General features: G+C 39.1%; 1 long non-coding RNA gene across 1 annotated transcript in view; it reads left to right on the forward strand.

The window, feature by feature from the left end:
• Nucleotides 1-8,653, forward strand: part of LOC122238119 — a 28,949-nt gene extending 20,296 nt beyond the window's left edge. Inside the window, exons 2-4 of the long non-coding RNA XR_006217080.1 lie at nt 1,182-1,240; nt 1,992-2,067; nt 8,449-8,653. This is a non-coding gene — a long non-coding RNA (uncharacterized LOC122238119). The remainder of the gene's footprint in view (nt 1-1,181; nt 1,241-1,991; nt 2,068-8,448) is intronic.
• Nucleotides 8,654-25,311: the final 16,658 nt, after the last annotated feature.

A 25,311-nucleotide genomic window follows, 5' to 3' on the forward strand; every position in this document is an offset into this window, starting at 1 on the left:
ATATGAGGAGTTCTTTTTATGGTAGAAGACCTCTGCCATGGGCTGAATGGAAGGCTCCCAACATATATGTCCACCTTGATCCCGGACACCTGTGAATGTGAACTTATTTGGACAAAGAGCCTTTGTGGGTATAATGACATGAGGGACCTTAAGATGAGATTATCTTTGATTACTCATGTGGGCCCTGAATCCAATAACAAGTATCTTTAGAAGAGAAAAGGAGGGAGAGACATGAGATACAGAAGAGAAGACAGGGAAGACGACGTGAACTTGAAAGCAGAGATCAATATGACAGGCCAGGAGTCTCAGAAGCCAAGGATTGCCCAGAGCACCCAAAGTTGGAAGAGGGAAGGAGGGAGGGATTCTTCTTTATGTCTTCAAGTTTATCACATCTTCCCGAAACCTTGATTTCAGACTTTCAGATTTCAGACTCCAAAATGGGGAGGATATGGGAGTCTGAGTAACTCAGTCGGTTAAGCGTCCAACTTTGGCTCAGGTCACGATCTCATGGTTCATGAGTTTGAGCCCCACGTAGGGGTCTGTGCTGATAGCTCAGAGCCTGAAGCCTGCTTCAGTTTCTGTGTCTTGCGCTCTCTCTCTCTCTCTCTCTCTCTGCTCTCCCCTGCTTGTCTCAGTCTTTCTTTCTCAAAAATAAATAAACATTATTTTTTTTTTAAACCGGAAGGATAAATTCCTGGTATTTTAAGCAACACCATTTGCGGTGATATGTTTCAACAGCCCCAGGAAGCTAATACTAGAAACTCCATGTCACTCCCTCTGCACTGCTTGTTCTTTGGGTCGGTTTCCCTAGAGCTTCTGTGTTCAGTTCCCCAGAGCTTCTAGAACTCTAGCTAACAAGCTGTTGAACTTTGGTTTTATCTTGCAGAATCCCAGAAAACAAATGAACCAACGAATCAACCAGCTTGGTTATACTAACCAGCAAAGTATAAAACAGCCACAAAGACAAACTCCTGAGTGTCATCGTTTTTCTTAGAAAGTTAACCTGACTATTTTAGAATGACTCATAAAAGGACAGTGGACTAAAAACATATATAAACGCCAAATTGTATAATGATACGGTGAAATGTATCTGTAAGATACAGAAAGATACTTTAAAGTTTTGATTAAATGCTATGTAAATATTGTCTGAAAAGTGTCTTTACAATCTGATCCATTTTAAGGAAAATTCAACTGGAAATTACAGATGATTCACGGTGGCTGTGCTGTGTCCAGGAAAGAGGTAAAACTCCAGCAGGAATGTGGTCTACAACACAAGACCAGCGAATTCATGTGCATTTATAGTTTCAAGTTAAAATAACATGTATTTGCAAGCTATCTGTGTATCATTTCAGTCATTTTCTCACATTAGCAAAAGATTTGGGGGGCACCTGGGTGGCTCAGCCAGTCGGTTAAGCGTCGGACTCTTGATTTGGGCTCAGATCATGATCTCACAGTCGTTGAGTTCGAGCCCTCTGTTGGGTCCTGCACGGACAGTGCAGGGCCTCCTTGGGATTCTCTCTCTCTCCATCTCTTCTCTGCCTCATCCCCACTCTCACTCTCATGCTCTCTCTCTCAAAATGACTAAGTAAACATTTAAAAAAATAAAAGTTTTTGGGATGCCTGGGTGGTTCAGTCGGTTAAGTGTCCACTCGTGATTTTGTCCCAGGTCAGGATCTCATGGTTTGTGAGTTTGAGCCCCAGTTGGGCTCTGTGCTGACAGCGTGGAGCCTGATTGGGATTCTCTATCTCCCTCTCTATCTGCCTCTGTCTCTCTCTCTCTCTTTCTTTCAATAAATCAATAAGTAAATAAATAAATAAATATTAGAAAAAATATTTTTCATAAATTGACAAATATTACTTCTTAAAGAAGTCCTGTCCTCCATCAGGTGCTGACAGAATATTGGGTTATGAACACTTAGGGATTTTTTTATCGTGAAATGCACCGCAATTTTTTATTCTTGCCTCTTTTTTCCCCAAATTACCACCCTTAGTTTTCGTCAAGAGGAAAGACACCGATCTGCCTTAACGTTGGTGGAGTCCGGCACCTACCATGCTGCCTGGTGCAAAGTAAGCCCCGGCAAAAGAGTTGTTGCTTTAAATTGATTTGGGTATTAGCCACCCGGTTTGTTCATTCAGTGATTGTCCAGTTGTGACACAGTTGGTTTCAGCAAAGGCTTCCTGATCTTTCTTCAGTCGATTCAAAAACGGCTCAGGTCAGAGCCAAGGCTAATGAACAAGAAGTGAGATCTGGTTAAGGAAACGCTGATTTTAATTAGGCAGTAAGGAACTCTGAAACAGGAGGGCAACACATCCTGCTTGTGAAAACTGAATGTCATGGTGACTTGAAGTCATCAAAATTTAACCGTGGATGCAAATAGGTATTTGCTCTTCCCCACTAAGTTCCCAGAGAGAAAGAGCTGCCCCTATTTATTTAATAAATAAATAGAAGTCTGTTGAGTACTTACTGCTTGTCAGGTACCGGGAAAGTAAATGCCAAGGGTCATTTTATTTAATCGTTTTAAAAAGCCTTGAGCATGTCGAAGAAGCATGGACTATGGGACTGGGAAAGTCAACTGGGGATTTCACCCCCAATCACAGTGAAATGTACTGAGCTCAGAGCGTGTGCTGGTCACTGTCCTAAGCAATTGACTTGGATTTCCATTTCATTCCTCACAACATCTCCACGAGGGAGAAAATTTCACTGTACCGTGTTCCATGAGAAAACATGGCCAATAGTAACAAATACTTACTTCTTAGATCTAATAAGTGACAGAGTCTTGACTTGAACCTGGCCAGGCTCCAGGGCTTGGGTTTGCATGTCTGGTCTTCCTCTGGGGTTTTATTTTCATCCTGTTCCTATGCGGTTTATACTTAGTTTCTCAGTTTCCTCAAATGGAAATTTGAACAAGAAACAAGAATTTGCAAATTAAAGCACCTTGTGCCTCAGGCCAGTGAGTAAGTGGCAATATTCTGCCAAGTCCATTGTACTGTGATGGTTCAATCTTTGCATTCCTGGGAGAATAGCCCTGTATTGGGAATGTAGTACGTGCTCAGTAAACACTTAGGAGAGCCAACTATTTAAAACTGTTCTGGTTTTCCAATCCAGGAATTTTTATGTCATTTACACTCATATGCATTCATATATTCTGAGGTTTGCTCAAAGCTGCTTTGTAGTTTTACTGAATATATGCAAATTTATTAGAAAGACGAGACTTCGAAGTCAATCTTAAGCCACAGCTGACATTTATGTTGTCACAATATTTACCTTATCCTTTTAGGTTACAGTAGGTTTTTCATCCTTTCTGTTTTAAAAACAAAGTGCAATAACATGAAATCAAGATATAATCTCTGTCTAGTTGAAGGCAAGGCCCTACACCTTTAAGGCCTTCTATTTCTGGCCACTCAGCCTCATTTCCAAGCTGTATCACTAAATTTCAGAGTGCTAGACAAAAGATTAAGGACTAAAGGGAAAGCCTTAAAGATACAGAAGAACAGAGAGTATTTTTTAAAATGACAAATTGGATAATTTAGTAGAGAAAAACAAACCTTGAATACAAAGGCAAAGACTGAAATACCAGAGAAATAAAACACACACACACACACACACACACACACACACACTTTCAAAAGCACCTATAAAAATCAATGTACAAACCTATGAATTAATAATAACAAGAAATTTTTTATTCATGATCATTTTTAATAGCTAAATTATTCATAACTGTGTTTCCAATGTGGGACTTAGTGAGCTTAAGTAACATTCAAAGCGTACAACTATTCATCATTCATTCTTCCTTCCTTCATCAATAAATATTGAATACCCACCTATACTAGACAGTGTTAACTCAGGCAAAGAGTTTTTGTGTTTCCCATAAACACAAACACACATTTGTGTGTTTGTTGGTGTTATTTGGGTTGTCTGGAGCAAGGGTCTGCAAAATGGGCGTGTTTGTCATAAGTAGTATTTAGCATGCCAATGAGCACGAGAAATCTTGCTTGACATGCCAGACGCTCTGATTAGGGACTTGAAGTGGGTTGCATCAATGGCCCTGGTCTTGCACTATACTCTACCCAGGTCCTCCATTGCTTTGGCCTCATACCTCTTGACTCTGGCTTGGCTGCGTGCCTTGCTTTCTCAAACGGGATGTGGGTGTGGGGACAGTGTGCAGGTCTGAGTCTAGGTCTGAAGAGAGCTTGTGAGTTGCCATTCTCTTTCTTGGTGTCACTTCGAGGAGAATGTTCTTTGTCTTTGCTGGGCCTTCAGGCTAGACCCCAGAATAAATGCATAGGGATTGCAATTACCTTAGCCCACACGGCAAGCCTGTGGGTTGAGGCACAGCAACCCAGCACTGCCTCACCTAGAGCATCCAAATTTATCTGAGTTTCAGATCAGTAACGATCCATGACCTTTCCCTTTAGCCACCGAGTGTGGACATGTGTGGGGACCCATTCTTTCAGGGCCAATGGCCAAGTGGTTACGAGTTAGCCTAATGCTTCTGACCTCTTCCCATCACCTCATTTCTTCTCTTTTACTGAGGGATTACCTGACGGTTGAGTTTAGAAGAAGAAATCAGAGACACATTTCTCCCTCCATTATTCTTGGGTGCATGGAGCTCTCAGGGATACGTGTTCCACTCTACTTTTCTCAGGGATACGTGTTCCACTCTAAGTTTTCACAGAGTGGAATAAACACACACACACACACACACACACACACACGCACAAACACACACACACAATATGTAGTGAGATCTGTTCCGGTTTGAGATGATCATGCTGAGTGGGTAAGTTACTTAAATTATTTGAAGTTTTGAGGGCACCTGGGTGGTTCATTCAGTTGAGCGTCTGACTCTTGATTTGGCTCAGGTAAAGCTCTCATTCTTTGTGAGATCCAGCCCTGCCTTGGGCTCTGCTCTGACAGTACGAAGACTGCTTAGGATCCTCTCTCTCTCCCTTCCTCTCTCCCTCTCTCTTCCCCTCCCCAGCTCTTGCTCGCTGTCCCTGAGTGGAGTTCCTGGGTGGCTCAGTTGGTTAAGCATCCTTCAGCTCAGGTCATGATCTTGAGGTTCATAAGTTCGAGCCCCACATCAGGCTCTTTGTTGACAGCTCAGAGCCTAATGCCTGTTTTGGATTCTGTGTCACCTCTCTCTCTGCCCCTCCCCAGCTCATGCTTGCTCACTCTCTCTCTCTCTCTCTCTCTGTCAAAATAAGTAAACATTAAAAAAAATTTAAAAAAAAATTGAGTTTCTGTACCAGCCAGCTCATAGGAACATAAATATAAGCATTATCATTATTATTAACTTTATTAGTAAAAAAAAAATTGGTATTTTAGACTCCTCTTCCTTATCTTTGTCCTCAATTTGTTCAGATGTAAGGAGAGAAAGAGGAATGTGAATCACTGAGCGTTTTCAAATCCTAACGTGGGCCAGATGGACTGGGACAGATGTTCCATGCACTAAGCTTAACGGTCAAGCTTCCATGGTGTTGGTGATGGCAGTGAAGGAGCTGAAGTCTGGAGATTGACTTCATTTCACTGGGTGCATTAGCCCATGGGTTTTGAGAAATAGGCTGTGATAAATTAATTAAGGTATGCATATATGCTTAAACACTTACAGAGCACTTGTGGGCCTCACATATATGAACTCACTTCGTCTTTATAACAACACTATATCATAACATTGTCAGACTGTTACCCTCATTGTAATGATGAGGAATTTGAAGCATAGTGAAGGGGAATAAGTTGCCCAAGGTCACATTCTTAGTAAAGGGCAGAGCAAGGATTCCAACCCTGGGCCTATGTCTCTACTATTAATGTTTTTAACTCTAAGCTTTATCTTTACAACAGATATTTACATTAAAAGAATAATACATGGGAACATGCTTAGCGTTGAGTCTATTGTATGGAGACTGCATTTGAAGCTTCGTTTTTCAGCCGGGCTTATGATGGGATACAAGCTTATTTTTCGTCAGTTGGATTTTAACCACTGTCATCTGAGCACCTACATTAGGCCTTAGAGCCCATGGGACTTTGAACTTAATTGACTTCCGCATTGTCGGGCAATTCTGTGCAAAGGCAAACATCATGTTTTATAGAATCACCACCATATATACAGATTCTGATGTAATAGGTGATTCGATCTTATTTGTTTCATGCAACCGTGAACCTCAGAAAATATGTAGGTCATGGAGCCCAGTCAAATGACAGCCCCTGGACTCAGTAATGGAATAGATGTTCTTGTTCTTCAACAATAGCACGGACATTAAGGTCTGGTAAGCAAATATTGGCCATATTACCCTCAGAAAAGGTAGAGAGTTCAGTAAAGTTATGGACTCTAGACTCCATGGTGAAAGGCCTGAGGTAGCTGTTAAAATCCTGACCACACGTTACAAAATCTTTGGCCATAGCACAAATGCAGGTTGCTGTGGAAGCCCCAGTCACACACTGTCCTTAATAACGGCCCCAGCGGAGGCTTGCTCTGTGGACCATTGTCACAAATCAGGTCAGGCTACAAATAACCTCAGCAGGAAGGTAGGCCAAATTTCTATGACTTGATCTTAAACTATGACAATGAAGCTTTTCTCGAGAATGATTGGCCAAGGCAAACATCTCACCATAAGAGAAAGAGCCTTCTTGGCCTTTCAGATATTCTCTAGCAAATGGCACATGACTTACTCATGAACTAGACAAAGGTAGCGCAGCTCTGATTTCAAAGTGTTTGTACTGAGAGTAGTTATGTGGTGTTAGATTAGGGTCTCCAAATTCCATTCTGTTAGGACCGGGGGCTACCCTTGGATTCATGAACACACCTCTCCATAAGTGGCGTTATGGTGAAACCGATAAAGCGTAGGCTTTAGGGTCCCCTTTGTGTAGTTTCCCCCAAAAACTCTGTAAGGCTCCCCAGCAAATGTGTTCATAGGTCCTGTGCTTTTTAAAGTTGGCAAAAGTAAGATATTTTAGCCACAGTCAGTTATGACATTGTCGTTTAGACCCTGACTCCCCCTTCATATCTCTTCCCCAATTGATGGGTGGGATGGGAGTTGCCATGACATTTTTTGGGGGATCCAATTAAAAGGAAGTTAAAGTGGGGGCACATTTATTTTGAGTTGGGTAAGATAGATGTTTGTGGATATAGTCACCTTACTGAAGGGCCATAGTGTTAGCCATCCTGGCATAGGCCGTGATTCCAGGAATATCCCTGCTGTCTCTGTGCCGATGCGCCCCAGGCACTACACACGGGAACAGGACCAGAGGGCATAGTTGGTTTTATCATTGAAATTCCACATTATTTTGTTTGTAAGTGAATATTGTGAGTTGTACAAACTTCAGACCCCACAAAACCTGAATCTGACCCCACAGATTCATCCTTTTCAAATGGTCTCCAAGGGCACCTGGGTGGCTCAGTCGGTTGAGCATCCGACTTCAGCTCAGGTCATGATCTCACAGTGTGTGAGTTCAAGCCCCACATCGGGCTCTGTGCTGACAGCTCGGAGCCTGAAGCCCGCTTTGGATTTTGTGTCTCGCTCTCTCTCTGCCTCTCCCTTGCTCATGCTCTGCCTCTCTCTGTCTTAAAAATAAATAAAAACATTAAAAAATTCAAATGGTCTCCAGTCAGCTCTAGATTTAATAATTCCTCATGAGGGTAAAAGCATGGCTAGGACAAACTCCACAGAAAGTGGGAGAAAGTGGCACTGAACCAAACGACTTAAAATGGTTAATCAGGAAAGAGTGGACATTATATTGCTAGAAGGAATCTGTGCATCAGAAATTGTTTTCAAAGATAAAAGGAGAAATGGAAAATAAGAGGGATAAGTATAGACCCAGTTATAAATACGGATATAGATATATTTTTAAATAGACACAAGATAGTAGACAAAACTACTCAATGTACCTGGTGACTGGAGGTACTATTATTTCATGTTCTTAAACCTTGCAAGAGGATAGTAATAACTCACATGATATTCTCTGAGTCATGATATGACTCACATGATCACTGGTGCTGCGATAGGGTGAATTATATTTAAACTCTTTAAAAAGTGAGATACAGATGAAGCCAAGTGAGAGGGAGAGAGAGGGAGGGATAGAGAGACAGAGACAGGGACAAAGAGAGACAGAAACACAGAGATAGAGAGACAAAGAGTCTACTGGGTGCTATAAAAGGGATGCTGACCCAACCAGACATCAAGAGTGTCTTGTTGAAACTGAGCCAAATAAGAAGTTGCAAAGGATGAATTTTAGACTTGAATTTTCTTAAACTTTAATTCACAAGGAAGAAGAATTTTACTTTAAGCTTTAATTCCTTTGGACTTTAACTTGCAAAGTTGTTTAATTTTTAATTTTGGGACTTTAATTTCTTCCTGAAATTATGGGACACAGTTTAAATTAAATGTGGGGGCATCTTCATATGGTTGGCATTTTGAGTGTCTTAACGGCATTTAATCTCATTGCAGGGTCACCAGGACGATGTACTGTTCAACGTGGCTGGACTTCATTCAGGATGGAAACTAGGATATGGAATGAATTTTTAATTTCATTTTGTGACCGTGATGAAAAGAAAAAGTGCAGAATTACTGTCCTGCCATGTAAGCTAAAAAGAAATGGCTAAAATATAGGAACATTTTAACATTTTAACCATGTTGGGCAACAGGCAGCAGAAAAAACAGAAACAAAAACGAAAACAAAAATAAAACCCTGATGTCTGAAAACAAAACAAAACAAACAAGGTGAGGCCTGTGATCGTCCCAGCTTTCTGACTAGAGGAAATTACAGAATGAAGTGCAGTCAGGGGAAGCCAAGCAGAGACGAGCAGTTTTACTGAGTAGAAGAGGGAGAGAGAAGGATAAGGAAAACCACAGCAGCTAGAATATGCAGACCTTCTCATGCAGGAGATGTGTAAGAGTCCTAGATGTCTTCACAGGGGTCCTCTTGAGTCTATTTTTTTTTCATGTGTATTAATTTATTTTGAGAGAGAGAGAGAGAGAGTGTGAACAGGGGGAGGAACAGGGGGGCAGAGAGAATCCCAAGCAGGCTCTGTGCTGTCAGTACAGAGCTGGACGCAGGGCTCATCACATGAACTGCCAGATCATGACCTGAACCGAGATCAAGAGTTGGGTGCTTAATTGACTGAGCCACCCCAGCATCCCGTTTTCTTGAGTCTTCAGCTGAATACCAACCTGCCCATGAATGGAGTGAAATCCCACAAAGCTGATAATAACCCAAAGGAAAAAACATTCCTTGGGAACTGTCAAATAGTTCTACGATCACACAGAATTGGGCATTATTAGAGATCCCTCTGGGAGATACCTTGTTGAATACACAGAATAATCACTAAAGACAAAGGAGAAAATGTGCAGTGGAGGTAAATACAATGTTTTCCTATAATACATGCAACGTTAATTTCATCCCTTCCGGAAAAACCCTTTAAAAAACAGTCTTCATACTTTTTAAAATCTAATGCTTACTCTGACTTATTATGCTCAACATTTATTTCATCATAGAATCACCCAATGTGGCAGAGCCATAATTTTTATTTTCTAGGAATTGAATATATCATATTTAAATATCTGTTTAACAAGACCAGTTTACCAAGCATTAGATCAAATCTCCATTTACATTCTTCTATGAAGCTTCTTCGGCAAGGACTATGATAAAAATAACTTCAGTAGGATGCAGCAAGCCATTTTTCAGTAAATTACCATTATATCTTACTTTAGAGAATAAATATACTAAATGAAATCTTGATTTAAAAGCACAAGAGAATCAGATAATTTAAAGAAACTTGTAATTTTTTTAAAAACTTGGGAGTCTTTCTATAAAATAAAGAGTAGTCATTTTCTTTTTGCTTTAAAAAATCCTTAAATTATTAAACCAGCACAAAAGTAACTAAACTACCAGCCAGATAAAGCCTAACTCTTTTGGGGCGCTGGGTGGCTCAGTTGGTTAAGCATCTGACTCTTTATTTCAGCTCAGGTCATGGTGGTACAGGTCATGATCTCACAGTTCGTGAGTTCGGGTCCCACACTGGGCTCCATACTGACAGTGCAGAGCCTGCTTGGGATTCTCTTTCTCTCTCTTTCTGCCCCCCCCCCCCCCCAATGCTCTCTCTGTCTCTCTCTCAAAATAAATTAAAAAAAAAAAAACTAAAAACAAAAGCCTGACCTCTTTAAGGTATTGAAATCTAGCAATCAAGGATGTAGCATTCACAAACTCCAGAATTCAATTAATAAATCCCTAGATTACGAGAAAGCAGGAAAATATGACCCATGGGAAAATTTTTTTTCAGTAGAAACAGATCTTGAAATAATGGAGATCATATAATTAATGGAAAAAGGACATTAAAACAGACACTATAATAAGCTCCAGGTATTTTAATAGGTATTGAAAATATAGTAATGACTTGAAAAATGGAATATATATACATATTATATATTTTATTATATTATATATATAGTACACAATATATTATATTAATTATATTATATTATATTATATTATATTATATTATATTATATATACAATATATACAATATATTATATATAGAGAGAGAGTGTGTGTGTGTGTATATATATATATATATATATATATATATATATACAAACACACACATATATATAAAACAAGAGAACCTATAGAGATTAAAAACATAATGTCTGAAATAAAAAATACCCTGAATAGGGTTAATAATAGTTTAGACACTCATGAAGAAAAGATCAACAAACTTAAAGACACAGCAATAGAAATTATCTAAAATGAAATAGAGAAAATAGATCCCATGTGAGTGAATATAAAGTAGCTCATATAGTATAATATATATGTATGCATATGATTGTTAATTTTATTTCTCAGCTTAGGTGGGCCATGGCTGCCTGATATTTGGTCACACGTTACTCTGGCTGTGTCTGTAAGAGTGTTTTGGGATGACTTGATATCTGAGTTGGTAGACTGAGTAAATCAGATTATTGTCTTCCATCGAATCAGTTCAAAGCCTGAACAGAACAAGAAGACTGATCTTCCCTGAACTCCTCCTACCTGACTGGTTGAACTGGAATATCGGTTTCCTCCTATCTTCGTATGCAAAGTGAAACATCAGCTTTTCTTGGGTCGCCAGCTTTCAGAACTTAGACCTTCCACTCTCCTGGGTCTCTACTTACAGGTCTTGGGACTTCTTGGTCTCTATTATCATCTAAGCCAATCCCTTACAGTTAATCTATCTCTCTTTGTCTCTATCCATATATTTGTGTGTGTGTGTGTGTGTATATCTTCATATATTTATTATATATAAATATCTTATTATATATTATATATTATATATTATACAATATACTATGTGCTATATAAACTATACAATAATATACTATATATATAATATTATATATAATATTATATAATATTATATATATAATATATATTTATATATTTATATATAAATATATAATATTTTTATTATTTATATAATTTATATATATATATTTATATATATTATATATATATAAATGTTTTCTGGAGACCCTGAATAATATACTAATATACTCTGTGTGTGTATATGTATATATATTTATATATTTATATATAAATATATAAATATATAATATTTTTATTATTTATATAATTTATATATATATATTTATATATATATTATATATATATATATAAATGTTTTCTGGAGACCCTGAATAATATACTAATATACTCTGTGTGTGTATATGTATATGTATATAATATATACACATAGATATATATTAGTATATAGTGTATATGCATACATATACATAATACATATAATATGTATACATATTATACATAGATATATATGTACATAGATATATATGTATATATCTACACATACACATATGCATATATGTAGTAAGATATATATGTACATCGGTATATATGTATATCTATGCATAATATGTATATGTATGTATATATGTATACACACAATTGCATATATTCATCTATATATATACAATCAAATATGTAATTTCATAACTGTACATAATTATATAGACATAATTGTATATAATTACAAATATGTATACATAATTATACATAATTATATACATAATTATATATACATAATTATATAGTATATAATTGTATAATTATATAATTTATATAAATACATATACCTAATTGTGACCTGCAAGACAATATTAAGTGATGCGGTAATACATTCAGTTGGAATACCAGAGAGAGAACAAAAATATTTTTGAAGAAATAATGGTTAACATAAGTGATAAAGAGAATCTTTTTTTTTTAAGTTTTTAATCTTAATTTCCGGAAGGGGGATAGGGAGAGAGAGAGGAAGACAGAATCTGAAGCAGGTTCCAGGCTCTGAGCTGTCAGCACAGAGCCCGACAAAGGGCATGGACTCACAAACTGCAAGATCATGACCTGAGCTGAAGTCGGACGCTTAACTGACTGAGCCACCCAGGCGCCCCCAATGAAGGGAAATCTTAAAACATCCAGAAAAACCAGAGAGACATTTTATGCAGAGAAACAAAGATAAGGAGTAGACTTCTCACTTCTTTGGTCTGTTTCTTTTTCTGATTCAGACTGGAAAGGGAGACTCTCTTTATTAAATCTCCTGAAATATGACTAAATTAAATGCCAATGTAATATACAAGACATAGTAGAGAGATAGTAAAAACTAGAGTTTGCATATATCTCTTCTCTTGTTGGCATTCATTCTGCTTACCTTGGCTTCAGGAAGTTTATGCTGGCCCAGCTAAGTGGATTTTCAGTTGGTATGATCTAGTTCATGCAAACTAATCGTCACGTGATGAACAAATGGCTTAGAAATTCCATCAAAGAAGCTGGTAGAACTAATGTTTCTCTTCTTTCCAATACAAGTTCATATTTAGTTACGACACATTTAAAATCATGATATAATTTTCTGTAAAAAGTGAACTAAGAGAATTTCGAGAGTGTCGAACAGACTTGAAAGATGCTTGGGACTGATCTTTCCTAAAAAAGAATTCTGTTCATTATTTAAATCATGGTTATAGTTAACTAATGTCCATGAATCTGTATGCAATTTTTGTGTATGCATAGGATCACATACACGTATCAGGTAGGTGTACAATTAAAAACAGCTGGTGCCCAGTGGCTTCAATTACTCTTGTGAGATCAAACAACACTGGGTTCAAATCCAGCTTCTGCCACATAATGGTTGAGAGATGTTTCGCAAGTCCCTTAAGTTTTCATGCTTATTTTCTTATCTCTATATAAGGAATAACAAAGGGGCACGTGGGTGGCTCAGTCAGTTAAGCATTTGACTCTGATTTCCTCTCAGCTTATGATCCCAGGATCCTGGGATCCATCCCTGCATTGGGCTCCGCACAGAGCATGGAGCCTGCTTGGGATTCTGTCTGTATCACTCTCTCTCCCTCTGCCCCTCTGTCTCTCTCTCTAAAATAAAATTTTCAAAAAGCAGAACAAAACAAAAAAAAAACACCGCTTACAAAGATAGTTTAATTATCAGCTAAGACTAGGTAAATATGTTACTTGTCATACAAGATACAGTCTCTCGTAATGTTCGTTTTCATTAAGAACACGTAGACCATTTTCCAAGTCAATAAATACAATAACAAACCACATCCTCAAATGAATGAAGATGATTTTATTGTTTGGATTCGCCATTAATCAGTTGATTAATTCCCTGTCGTATGATATGTCGACTGTTTTTAAGAGCTTAACATGTATAAATGATGTTTTATAAACATCCACATTCTTACATTCTGATTTTTTTGGCCAGCTGTTTTAGGCAGCTCAGGCTGCGATAACACATTTCCAGAGACCGGGGAGTTTAAACAACAGACATTCATTTCTCACAGCTCTGGGGGCTGGGAAGTCCAACACTGAAGTGTTGGCTGATTCCTGGTGAGAGCTCTCACTGGCTCGTAGATGGCCAGCTACCTTCTCACTGTGTCCTCGTATGGCAGAGAGAGCTGTGAGATCTCTTCCCTTTCTTGTGAGGATGCTAATCTCATCATGAGGGCCTTATGGTCAGGCCCTCATCTAAACCTAATTACCTTCTTTTTTAAAAAAAAAATTTCTTGAATGTTTATTTACTTTTGAGAGAGAGAGAGACAGAGTGTGTGTAGGGGAGGGGCAGAGAGAGAGAGAGAGAAAGAGAGAGAGAGGGAGACACAGAATCTGAAGCAGGCTCCAGGATCCAAGCTATCGGCACAAAGCCAGACATGGGTCTGGAACCCATGAACCGTGAGATCATGACCTGAGCCCAAGTCAAATGCTTAACTGACTGAGCCATCCAGGCACCCCATAAACCTAATTATCTTCTAAAACCTCGATATCTAGGGGTGCCTGGGTGGCTCAGTTGATTGAGCCTAGCCTCCAACTCTTTTTTTAAAAATGTTTATTTATTTAGGGGCGCCTGGGTGGCTCAGTCGGTTGAGCGGCCGACTTCAGCTCAGGTCATGATCTCGCGGCCCGTAAGTTCGAGCCCCGCGTCGGGCTCTGTGCTGACAGCTCAGAGCCTGGAGCCTGTTTCAGATTCTGTGTCTCCCTCTCTCTGACCCTCCCCTGTTCATGCTCTGTCTCTCCCTGTCTCAAAAATAAATAAAACGTTAAAAAAATGTTTATTTATTTATTTTTGAGAGAGAGAGAGAGAGAGAGAAGACAAGGGGAGGGGAGGGGCAGAGAGAGGGACACACACAGAGAATCTGAAGCAGGCTTCATGCTCTGAGCTGTCAGCACAAAGCTTGACTTGGGATTCAAACTCACAAACTGTGAGACCATGACCTGAGCTGGAGTCAGATGCTTAACCGACTGAGCCCCCTGGGTGTCCCATAGACTCCAACTCTTGTCCCAGCACAGGTCATGATCCCAGGGTCATGGTATTGAGCCCCAAGTCCGGATCTTCACTGAGTGTGGAACCTGCTTGATTGTCTCTCTCTTCCTCCCTCTGCCCCTCTCTTCTGCTCTCTCTCTCTCTCTCTTCCAAATAATATTGCTCTTAATCCCGATGTTATAACACTATGTGACTCTAGACAAATAACTTAGCTTCTCTGATTTTTCATCACGTAAGGGGGTGGGGGGTCGCATAACAATATGTATCTTATAAGAACGGTGAAAGATAACAAATGTAAAATGTAAAGCACTGAACACATGGTACCTACTGAAAAATGTCAGTTTTCTCATTAAAAAGCATAAATTAACTCTTTGTAATTGGAAAGAGCATGCTGTTACCCAGTATACCTTCCAATATTTTATAATTTGAAATTTCAATTAGGATGCCTCCTGCTTCTTTCTTCTTCCCTCTACATCTGAAGGGCCTGATGACAAGATAAGAGAGATGTAAAAAAGAAAAGAAAAAAAAAAGAACGGTTTTTAAAAATCTGAGTGCTGGGAGACCAGTTTCTCCATTTGGTGAAGGGAGAGTCTTTCATTAGAGGCAGATAATAGCATTCTTTATAAAGCATTTCACATTAACAACCGGCCCTCAAAAGCAAGCTTTCGGATATGCAGTCCCATTACCTGAGCCAACACTCAGCCTCCTGCAAGCTGAAAGTTTTACGTACTCCAGGAAGCACCAAGCCTTAGCAGTTTTGACTGCCAGTGGAAAATCAGGCCCCGAGCATTTCCAGGAAACTAAAACAGTAACGTGGAAACGGACAGTGGAACAATTCATTCCCCAAAATCTACAAAGGAGCCCTTGGTGGGGAGGGAGGTGAAACGCTGGCTTTCTTTTCACTGCTGCCATTAAAAATGAAATTTATATTTTTACTTTAAAAAAAAATCATGGCATTCCAAGCTGAAGTTTTTGACATTTGGCCACACACCTTTAGTTGTACAAATAAACACATTAATCTCAATGGAACTGTAGATTTGCTTTTTTTGTATTAGTGCCAACCTCGGAATGTGCTCTGATTGCCTGGTTTGAAAGAAAACAGGATGTGAAGATTGGGTGAGGTGAGGCTTGCATGTTAATGTAATTCTTTGGAGTTAATGTTAGAAAATTGCTCTTCTATTTAAGGCAGTACCTGATGTGAGTGTTTTTTTGTAGTTTTCCATAAGGTTGTTTTACAAGTAAAACTTGACAAGAGACCTTGATATTCTTTGAGGGAACAGTTGCAACTTACACAAGCTTCCAGTTATATGGTGCTGTGGATACTGTATTTTCCTTCGGGTTGGGGGCAGATTTTCTAAGACGGGTAAGTCACTGCCGATGTCAGCTTATTGGGGAGACTGTCATTTCTCATGGTGGAAACCACAACGAACAAGGAGCTCCAGGTAGGGGCGACCTTCTTGGTTCTTGATGAGGAAGGGGGCACGATGACCAGGATGGAGCTGATGATGAAGCTGAACTGCAAGGTTGGGAAGTTGCCCTCAGATACATGCACCTGTTAGGGTTCCTGATTCTGGTAAGATCCTGGTCAGTGTGTAGAAGAGAGCAAGTGACCTCTGGGGACTTAAAAAGGTTATACTTTGAAATCGTGTTGCTTATCATCAATGATAAGGACACCAAAGTGGACTACCCAAGCCCACGCAGCTTAGGTGAAAGCTACTGCATCAGCAAATCTTGACTCCTTGGCCCAGCACTATTCCTTCCAGCAAAGATTGCCTTTCTTATTCTTTCCTTTGCCACACCTGGCCCAAGTCCAGCTTCCCAGCATGATTTTTTGTTTCTTTCCAACAAGAAGGAATTTCATCATGGTTGATGAGTATTCTATGAGCCCTTGGTTCCAAGCCCACTCCCTTGTTTTTCAGAACTACACAAGGAAAGATGATAGCATTGACAAATTGAGTTTGACACTAAAATAAGGCTCATCTATCAGGCTTGCAGTGTAGGCAGAACAGCAGAGGTGGGGTGAAGAGGCAGAGTCAGCAAACATTCTTGGGCACTGGAGCAGGGATCGTCCTTGAGAAACAGTAAGCACGTTGCCTACTGAAATTCGGGGCTGGATGGGAGCTAATGGAAACAAGTTGTCTTCTCTAAGCCCAATGGTTCTTCTAGTGAGAAAGGACAGAGAGGGCAAGAAAGGTACCTTTATTTATCACAAAGAAGCAAAAAAGGCAACGTAAGGAAAATGACATTTACATCGAGATCAAATCGACAAGCATTAGAACACTGACCCTTCAACATCCCAGGTAAGTTATGGTCCTAACTGAGCCCCAGTTTCTTAATCAATAAATTGAGGTTAAGAGTAATACCTTAGATGGGCACCTGTAATACCTTAGATGGGCACCTGGGTGGTTCAGTTGGTTAAGCATCCAGCTTCAACTCAGGTCACGATCTCACGGTTCTTGGGTTTGAGCCCTGCCTCAAGCTTGGGGCTGACAGCTCAGAGCCTGGGGCCTGCTTCAGATTCTGTGTCTCCCTCTCTCTCTGCCCCTAACCCACTCGCATTCTGTCTCTGTCTCTCTCAAAAATAAATAAACATTAAAAAAATATTTAAAAAAAAGAATAATACCTTAGAAGTATCATAGCTCTCAAATGAACTCAAACGGAAGTCATACATCCGGTAACCGAATCTAATCACTGCCACCTTCTGTAAATAAAGTTTTATTAGGACACAGCTATGCTCACTTATTTACATATCATCTATGACTGGGTTGGGTAGTTGCAAGGAGACTGACCCTATGGCCTGCAAACCCTGAAATATTTACTATCTGGCTCTTTACAGAAAATATTTGCCAGCACTTGAGCTAAACTATCTTCGCTAAACTTAACTAAGTGAAATGCTTACTCCTTATCCTGGCATATAAGTGGCACTCACTTCTGAGCAACAATTACTAATTTTGCTATTACTATTATTACCTATAGATGGACACTCTGTCCAGGTGAGCAAAGCAATTGTTTTTGTGTCAATTGTTGACTTAAATTCTAAATCCTAAATCTCAGGGAACTTGATTAGCTTGTACCTTTGTGCTCATTGCAAGACCTATTTAAGCATATGGGCAAATAATGTCCTTTATTACTATCTAACGTGCAACTCTTTCTATTAGTTTCTATGAGAAGCAGTTTCTACACGACATGCTGTCAGTAAGAATAAAATATTTTGCTTATTATTATTAACAAAAATTCAGTATTAATATTAGTCTCATTAAGAATACCATTTCTTCTTTCAGCACAAGGGCCACATCTGAGTCTGAAAACCCTTTTTCTCTATTTCTTTCCTAGTTCTTTCTTGCCAAAATCTTAGACTGAGTGATGCCTAAGGCATAGCTTCACATCCCTATCTCCTTGCCACATATGAGTTTCGTTTTGTTTTTTTTTTTCTTCAAATATTAATAGCTGACTGCATTGGGGTAAGAGTGTAGTACGTGAGCACCACAAAGAGGAAGCAATGTTTGAAAAGTTTTCTAATTTCTCTCTCTCCTCTCCCCACTTTTTACCTCATGTACCAAAAATTGTCGATCATTTCCATGAGGACATCACTGAGTGACCTCAGGGATCCCCCTGTGTCTTTGTCTCATACTTCTCTCCTCCCCAGTGATGGAATTGCAAATGAGGATTTGGAAATCTACCCACCCCAACCACCGCTTAAGTCAGAGATGCGGAAGCTGAGGCCCATTGAGTCACCAACATGCCTTAAGCCACACAGTAGAGGATGGGTACAATTTCAAACTGTGTTCTTTATAGATGGTTAGCAACTATATTATTCTAATGTGCTTTATATGAAAATTAATATGCTACATTTGGGATACATGTTTATGAATAAAGGAAGTTCCCATAAAGCCTTAATTTTTTTTTTTTTTATGCAAGGATGTTTTAGAGAAGAATGCTGTTTTTTTTTCATTTCATAGGTATTGAGCAATAACCAGAAGGCAGGGACACCCAAATGAACCAAGCAGATAAAAGTATCTGCCTTTTTGGACCTTATATTTGAAACAGAAAAGTTAGGAAATTAGCAAAGAGGTGAATTAAACATGCAGTATCTCTGATCGTGACGAAATTCGATGATAAAAAGTAAAGCTGGGAAGGGGAAGGAGCTTCTGGGTCGAAGACACCATGCAAAATGCAACAGAGTGGTTGGCAAAGGCTGGGAGGTGTTTCAGCAAAGGCCGACCGAGAGGGCATGAGCAGATGATGTGGATTTGGGGGATGGGATTTCCAGGCCAGGGAAACATCAGAGAAAGGACCCTGGGGCGGGAAGCTACCTAGTGTTTGAGGAACAGTTATGAAGTCAATGTGGTTGGATTAGAGTGAATGAGAGGGTAACCCCTAAGAGATGACAGGATGAAAGGGAGGAGGTATGCGATGTCCTGTAAGCCATTTTGAGCTGGATTTGATTGTGAGTGAAATGGAATTCATTACAGGTCTTGCAAAAGTAAGTTGTCTGACTCCAACTGGCTGCCGTTTGAGAATCAATTTTCAGGCAAACATGTAGACCATGCTGTTCTGCTATAGGAAAAGAGAAAAAAAAAAGTTCTAAACTCCTACCTGGGCTAAAGGACTTTCCACATTCTGGTTCCAGCCATACATTCCATGTGGCCCTTTCCCCACCCAGATCACCTTTGAACTCCCCCAAGAGCACCCTGCCACACTGGTGCTCCCTCTGCCCTGTCTTGTTCGTCTTCTCAGCAAATGCAGTGTCTACACAGCTGTGAAGATTCAGTTCAGTGAATCTTGACTTTTCTGCTAGAAGATCTTTTTCAGCTCTATTAGACTTGGTCACCTTTTTTTAAGATGTTTTATTTATTCTTGAGAGAGAGAGAGAGAGAGAGACAGACAGCATGAACAGGGGAGGAGCAGAGCAAGAGAGGGAGACACAGAATCTGAGGCAAGCTCCAGGCTCTGAGCTGTCAGCACAGAGCCGGACGCGGGGCTCGAACTCACAGACCATGAAATCATGACCTGAACCGAAGTCGGATGCCCAACCGACTGAGATACCCAGGCGCCCCAGGTCACTTTTTTCTAAGGGCTCCCGCGATTCTATGGGCATCCCTCAACTCTAGGACTTAGTTCAGTGAATTGTTCTTATTTATTTATATGTCTGCTTCTGCAGCTGGACTTTGAGCATAGAGACAGCCAGTCTCAGGCTTGGGGTCAGCGTTCAGTATTTCTGCAGTAAGTAAATGAATAAATAATTGAAATAATGAATGAATGAATGTGTTCTAAATCTGCTGTACGATATGGTTCTTATAGTTACAAGTATGGTGCTGTGTGCTTCAAACTTTGTTCTGGGGGTAGATCTCATGTTGAGCATTCTTAACACACACACACACACACACACACACACACACACAAATGGATACAGGGAAACAAAAGTATGGTTATGTCTATCGTTTTGATTCTGGTGATCATATCATGGATGTTTATGTATGTTCCAAACTCATCAGTAAATAGTAATCATTAAACATGTGTCATTCTTTGTACATCAATTATACTCCATAAAATCTGTGAAAAAGAAAAAAAAAAAATATATATATATATATAAAATGAATGAATGAGGCCAAAGTATGCCATCACATTCACTATCCCCATGACACTGGTATTCTTAAACCTCAGCATGACATGTTCTCCAGGCTCCGTGTTTTTTATAGCATCTACCTCCCTTCCCCACAGCCTTGACTAGGGAGACTCAGTCAATGAGCAAGCATTTTACAGACATTAACATGTTTTCCAGAGGCACCAAAGACATAGATCCCATGTGCAAGAGCTGTTTATGTTACCAATACAGACGGTGTTTCTTCTTGAAGAAGCCTGAGCTTCTTTGATGAGCTCTATGTGCATTTATTTTTGTGTCACCTGAGAGCCTTTTCATTTTTTATTTGACATTAGTTCCTAAGGTACCATACTTAACTCCATCAAAGGAAACCTCCCAGAAAAAGGGAGCAGAGAAAGATAAAGAAAAATAAGGACGCATCAAGATGCATCAGTCCATAAAGGTTTGCTGCACTGGGCCATTAATGACAACCAGTTCAATTTGGTGAGTTTGGACATAATACAAACACCCATGACACTGTTATCACCGTAAAGTGACTTGAATAAAACTGTTTAAGAGAAAAAAAATAGATATAAAGTGACAACCAGTACAAATGTCTCTTTCTCCCTCTGTCTCACCCCAAACTACCCAATACTAATTTTGTGGAATTTTCTAAGTACCATGAGGTCATGAGATCTTAGAAGAGCAAGACTAAAATTCCATGAAGAGTGGAGGGGAAAACAAAGAAATCAAAGGTTATTTTGTTTGTTAAAGGTCAGTCTAGCTGGGCCCCACACATTGATTTTCTTTGCTGCTACAGTTAAACAAGTCTCAAAAATAAATGTATTATAGGCAATGGTATGTTTGCAACCGTCGAGCTGAGCTTTAATTTGAGAATGCAATCAATAAGCCTTTGTGTTTCCATAACAGAACATGAGCAGAAAATCTGTGATGGGGGCATATGTGTTTGTACAGTTGCTGATATATCAGGCCAATGACTGCTTTGACAAATGATACCCTGCTTCCAATCAATAACTCATAAGCCACAATTTACTTTTTCTTTACCTTGAACTATAACCAAAAGGAGGCAAACATCGCTATAATTTCCACTTAAAACACGGGCAAGGGTTGGTTGTGTGTGTGTGCATATATGTGTGTGTATGGCCCAAAGGGCAAACCATGGACCACCAAGAGCAGAAAATTCATCCACTGGACACTGTGTGACGGCTCATAATTGTGGTAGGAAGAAATACTGCGAAAGAAATTTGGCAACATGCATTGGGTTCTCAAGTATGTCTTTCGACTCAGGATTCCATTTTGTCTGAGACTGTCTATTCGATGGAAATAACTCATTGATTACATGAAGGCAGCACATATACAAAGCTGCCTATTGTAGCATTATTTATAGCAGGGAAAAATAAAAGCAATAGTCATGGTGAAGATCTTAAGTTGGGTAGTACACAGCCAGTATCAATGCCACGAGAAAATGCTAAAAGAAAAACATGAGAGGGGAAATTGGATACTTGGTATTATTTCAAATATGCAGAAAATATGCATAGTACAAATGTGGGACATAAATACTCTAAAACATGTCTAGGGATGGTTTTAAGGTTTTGGGAAAACAAAGGAATTTCCCCCCTAACACTAGGTATTTTCCAAATTTATTATAATGGCAAGGATTACTTTTTTTTCTCTTTGCCTCTATGATTTATAGAGATATAATTGACATATAACAATTTATTAGATTCAGGTGTACATCATAACGATTCGATATTTGTATATATTGCAAAATGATCACCAAAAGAAGTCTCATCAACATCCCTCACCGCACATGGTTACAATTTTTTTTCTTGTTGTGAGAGCTTTTAAGCTATACTCTTTTTAGCAACTTTCAAATAGACAATACAGTATAATTAAATAGTCACCATGTTATAAATTCATTCCCTGGACTTATTTATTTTGTAACTGAAAGTTTGTATCTTTAAAAGTGTGCACTATTCTTAAAATGGAAAGTTTTACTAAATACCTTGACTTTTTAAAACACTGACATCAAAGGAAGGAACCGCAAAGGAAAGGTTCATAAAATCACCTTCTAAACATTGACAAGGGTAATTTCCTATGCTTCATTATAAATAGAAGCGAATGTCAAAGGGCAAACTGGAGGTTGGAAAGGGAACATAGATATTAATTTTGTTAATATTTGTTAAAATTGAATATATTTTAAATATTAAAAAGTAAATATTCTTTATATATACATACATACATATACATATATATGTATATGTCTACATACATACATATACATATATATATGTATATGTCTGTATGTATATATACATATTAACATTCTTAATATAAGGGTGCCTGGGTGGCTCAGTCAGTTAAGCATCAGACTCTTGATTTCAGGTCAGGTCATGATCTCCTGGTTTGTGAGATTGAACCCCATGTTGGGCTCTATGCTGTCAACACAGGATTCTGTCTCTCTTCTCTCTCTGCCCTTCTCTCTGCTAGTGCACTCTCTCTTTCTCTCTCAATATAAGTAAATAAAGCTTAAAAAATTTCCTAATATATCAAATCAGTAAAACAGACCAATTAGTACAGGAATTAAACATTAGTTTCCAAAAAAGGAAACACAAATGTTCATATATATATGTGTATATATATATATGTATATATATTATATATAATGTATATGTATATGTATATATGTATATATTATATATATTATATATAACATATATGTATATGTATATATGTATATATATTATATATATTTTATATATATATATATATACACACATGTATATATTCAGGATCAATAAAAATTAAAGAAATTCTTACTAAATAAAAATGGCTATTATGATCTGCCTATCAAAGTAGCAAATACATTTTTAATTACAATACTCAGTATTGAAAAGGTAGGCCTGAGACAGTGCCTTGCTGATGTCAGTTGGTCTAGTCACTCTGTCACATGCTCTTCTGTGATCAGGGGTTATGTCTAACAAGGTGTCAGTAGCTGGTTTCCGAATGGTGGATGATTCTCTGAAAAGGTATAGCCTCACCTTAGAACCCTGGAGGTCTCCACTGCGATTCTCCCGTAGGGCTTTGGCAAAAATTCCATACGGCATCTTTTCTAATCACAGCTACCTCCAATAGGACAGGGTCTGCAGGGTCATATGCTTCACGTGGCAAGGCTGCTTGTGTTCTAAACTGGAACTCCTGCAGAGTCTTTCTGTTTTGGGTCCCACACAAAGCTCACAGGCTGCCACATCACAGGGCAAGTGGTTTGGGACAACACTCCCGAGTGTGGACATCCTGCCTCAGGAACCCAAAGAATCTTATCCGGCACTGGGCTTCTCTCCTGGTAGTGGGAGAGAGAAGATTTAACAATTTGTTCGTTGTCCTTACTGAGATGGTAGGACCCTGAGTATTTGTTGGGTTTTCCTCCTACCATCTGGAGAGCATAAAACCTTTTTTTTTTTTTAACTTTATTTATATATTTAGAGAGAGAGAGCCTGGGAAGATCAGAGAGAGAGAGAGAGAGAGAGGGAAAGAATCCCAAGCAGGTGCTGGCAGCACAGAGTCAGATGTGGGGCTCAAACTCATGAACATGGGAGATCGTGACCTGAGCCAAAATCAAGAGATAGCTGCCTAACCGACTGAGCCACCCAGGTGCCCCTGGAGTGAATAAATCTTGTCAAAGCTTCTAACACACTTGCCATTTGTTCATCCAATTTAATTACTATGATGTTGTTGATACAATGGAACAATATATTATTTTTCAGAATGTCAGTCTCTCCAGGTCCCTTCAGGCTAGTATAACATAGAGGGACAAGAGCATGCATATGTATTCGTTCCTACAGTCCCTTGTGACTGTGATGTACTTGTGATTCTCCTTGTAAGAGATGGGAAAGGAACATATCTGCCTGGTCACCTGAGGCTAATCCTCTCTAGAGGCTGCAGAGAAATTACAAAGAGATCTAATCTACCTTGTGGAATATAACAATGCATTGCAGAAAGACCACTAAAGGATAAAGAGGATTAATAGCTAACTTGGAACAAAATGTGGAAGTAAAGGGACCTCCTTGGTGACATATTAATAAATATCAATTTCCTGTAGCCAAAATGTACGTATAGCTACAACTTAATTATTACTTTTTTTAAGTTTATTTATTTATTTTGAGAGAAACAGAGAGAGTGAGCAGGGGACGGGCAGAGGGAGAGGGAGATCGAGAATCCCAGGTTCTGAGCTGTCAACACAGAGCCCATTGCAGGGCTTGAACTCATGAACCATGAGATCATGACCTGAGCCGCAATGGAGAGTGGAACACTTAACCAGCTGAGCCACCCAGGAGCCCCAAGGCTATGAGTTAATTATAAGGGTTGCAACACTCCAGAGCTTAAATTGTCAATCCAAGAAATTCCACTACCATGATCAGGGACAGAGGGAGACAAAGTGGGGAACTCTAAGTCAATGCACTCAAGAACTTTAAAACCCAACACTCTCCTGATCCTTCTGGGTCTGCAGAAATGTCCGGCTTCTTTCTATTAATGGCTAGCACTCCTTATTCATTTAGAGACAGTGTAGATGCCTCTGCTTTACAGAAAAGCATGTATCTCCCTTAGGACTTACTTCTATCTTCTCACTTGGCCAATAGACCAATAATTCAGATCAAGCCATTACACAACCTGACCTGGAAAATGATGAGCCTGGGATAAAGCAAGGGATTAACTGACTTTTAGAGTTGAAGAAACTGACATATAGGAGCTGACATTCACACTCAGAATGGCTATGACAATTTCACATGGTGAAATAGGAATAGATCTTGGTTTTCATCTTCAGTTTTAAATTGTTGAGCTAATAATACGTCTACCGAGATTTATAAAAGAATAGAAATACCACTCCCAAAGGTAGCAAC

Source organism: Panthera tigris, chromosome B1, assembly GCF_018350195.1.
Source record: "Panthera tigris isolate Pti1 chromosome B1, P.tigris_Pti1_mat1.1, whole genome shotgun sequence".
In the NCBI taxonomy this organism is placed as follows: Eukaryota; Metazoa; Chordata; class Mammalia; order Carnivora; family Felidae; genus Panthera; species Panthera tigris.